Raw genomic sequence first — 2,844 nt, 5'->3', positions numbered from 1 at the left:
TTTCAAATCTTGTGTTCTTCATTGTGGGGGCACTACTAAGGCATGAATAGCCTAGGCAATTGCCATCCCCACACTAAGGTAAAGCACTACACATCAATTAAAATTGTTAATCCCTCCCTCAGTTCTCTCTTTTCATGACAATTATTTTGATCGAAGTAAATAAAATCCAAAAATGACAAAAATGCAATACAAAAATTGAAAAGTAAGTTAGGGGGTTAGAAATATTTACAAGTGGTGGTTTAGGGAGGACTCCACCAAACTCTCATTCTTGATGAGATGTCAAGGGGGCATGTTCAAGGTGTTGTTGATGTTGCTCAACACCTTGAAGAGGTAATCAAAAGCTTGTTCATTGTTATGGTAGAGGTCCTCAATAGACCGTGGCCCTTGTTGTTGATCATGATCGATGGCATGCCCAATGTAGGGATTAAAGATCCCTTCAAATTCGTCGTCCCAAAGACCACAAACTTCATTGAGTTGATCATTGAAAATATCTTGCTTAGATGGAGACAACTCTCCCAATTTCTTCTCTTGGCCAATGAGGCCATCATCTTCTTCCTTGGTTGATTTTGATGAGCTTTGCAAGCTCTCCTTGTCACAATTCACTTGTTCTTTGAATGGAGCATCTTCAATTTTCTTCTTCCATTGGAGTTCCGATTTCTTCCTCTCATCCTTCCGGCTATAATGATCGATCATGAAACATGGCTCATGCAAACGAGGAGCTCTCATGGTTTTGTCAAGATTAAAAGTTATGCTTTCATCTCCCACTTCTAGAGTGAGTTCTCCATGTTTCACATCAATCACCGCACCCGCGGTGTGTAGGAAAGGTCTTCCTAAGATGATTGGAATGTTGGAATCTTCCTCCATATCAACAATGACAAAGTCTACCGGGATGAAAAACTTCCCAATTCGCACGGGGACATCTTCCCATATCCCTAATGGTGTCTTCGTCGATCTATCGGCCATTTGAAGAGTGATATTGGTGCATTTAAGCTCTCCCATTCCCAACCTTTTACTCACCGAGTACGGCATGACACTCACACTAGCCCCTAGATCACATAAGGCTTTGTTGATCGTTGTGTCGCCAATGGTACACGGTATTGAGAAGCTTCCCGGATCCTTTAACTTTGGAGGTGAACTCCCTTGAAGTATTGCACTACTCACCTTAGTGAAGGCGATAGTCTCAAGTTTCCGGATCGACTTCTTCTTTGTGAGGATATCTTTCATGTACTTTGCATAGGCCGGAACGTGATTGATTAATTCCGTGAAAGGAATTGAGACTTCTAAATTCTTCACAATTTCCATGAACTTTCCAAGTTGATCATCAAATTTGGGCTTGGCTTGACGACTTGGAAAAGGAAGTCTAATCACAATGGGCTCCTTTTCTTTGGCCTTGTCTTCATTTTTCTTTGAACTTTCTTCTTTTGATGATTCCCCTTCTTTGGGACTTTGCACAATTTCTTCCTTTTCACTAGCTTTCACAACTTCATTCTCAACTTACTTCTTCGGTGCCTCATATCTTGTACCACTTCTCAAGTGAATGGCACTAACCGTTTCATGTCTAGGGGGATTACTTTGAGGTGGTAATTGCCCCTTTTGTCTTTGTGAGCTTGAAGATGCTAGTTGGGTCAATTGTATTTCCAACATCTTGGTGTGAGCTAGAATGTTGTTGATGGTGGTGTCTTTTGCTTGGCTATCTTTTTGCATTTGAGTGAAAAATTCTTGTTGATTCTTTTGCATTTGGAGGACCGCTTTTTGGACATCAAAACCTTGGTCATTGTGGTGATTGTATGGATTTTGATTTTGGTAGCCTTGGTTTTGATTGTAAAAGGGTCTTTGATTTTGATTTCTCATGGGTGGTGGAGTGTATGTTGTTTGAGGGTTTTGAACATTTTGGCTTTTGTATGAGAGATTTGGATGGAACTTGGTGTTTTCATTGTAAAAATTTGAATAAGGGGTACCACTTTTGTAAGCTTGGAAAGCATTAACTTGTTCGGTTGTTCCCCTACATTCACTTGAGTCATGACCCAAGGTTCCACAATTCTCACATATCCCACTTGGGATTGATGAGGATGCCGTCATGGCATTGACATGATGCTTTGATGTTTTTGAGTTTTCCTCAAGTCTAGCCATAGCTTGTTCAAACTTCAAGTTGATTGTGTCAATGTGAGCACTAAGTTGAGCACCCAATTGAGTAACGGAGTCCACTTCATACTTTCCTCCTCTAGTAGCCTTGCGAGGTCTACTATATTGTGAATTATGGACCGCCATTTCCTCAATCTTGTTCCATGTTTGATTGTCATCAACTTCGGTGAACATTCCATTTGATCCCATATTGAGAATGTTCCTTGAATCTTCATATAAACCATTCCAAAATTGTTGCACTAAAAACCATTCTCTAAGTCCATGGTGAGGACATGAGCGACAAATACCTTTGAACCGCTCCCAAGCTTCATACAAAGATTCTTCATCCCTTTGCTTAAAACCCGTAATTTGAGCTCTTAGCATGTTAGTCTTTTCCGGTGGGTAGAATTTTTTGTAGAAAGCTAGAGCTAACTTCTTCCAAGAATCTATTCCAAGGGTGGCCTTATCAAGGCCCTTCAACCATTGCTTTGCGGTGCCGATTAACGAAAAAGAAAATAAGACCCATCTTATTTGGTCTTGAGTCACGCCCGTTTGAGAGATAGCTTCACAATAATCGCAAAAGGTTTCCATATGAGAATGAGGGTCCTCACTAGGCATTCCCCCGAATTGGCTCCTCTCAACTAGTTGGATGAAGGCGGACTTGGCAATAAAGTTACCGGTGAGATGTTGCGGGGTAGGAGTACCATTTGGTAAATCCTCCTC

General features: G+C 41.1%; 1 non-coding gene across 1 annotated transcript; it reads left to right on the top strand.

Moving 5' to 3' along the window:
* The first annotated feature begins 2,398 nt into the window (after nucleotides 1-2,398).
* On the top strand, nucleotides 2,399-2,505 carry LOC141610018 (small nucleolar RNA R71). Its single transcript, XR_012527914.1, has one exon. It is a non-coding gene; the product is annotated as a small nucleolar RNA R71 (small nucleolar RNA).
* Nucleotides 2,506-2,844: the final 339 nt, after the last annotated feature.

The sequence above is a fragment of the Silene latifolia genome, chromosome 10, assembly GCF_048544455.1.
Source record: "Silene latifolia isolate original U9 population chromosome 10, ASM4854445v1, whole genome shotgun sequence".
Taxonomy (NCBI): domain Eukaryota; kingdom Viridiplantae; phylum Streptophyta; class Magnoliopsida; order Caryophyllales; family Caryophyllaceae; genus Silene; species Silene latifolia.
The sequence above is the reverse complement of the archived record's forward strand: the minus strand, read 5'-3'. Positions and strand labels throughout refer to the sequence as shown.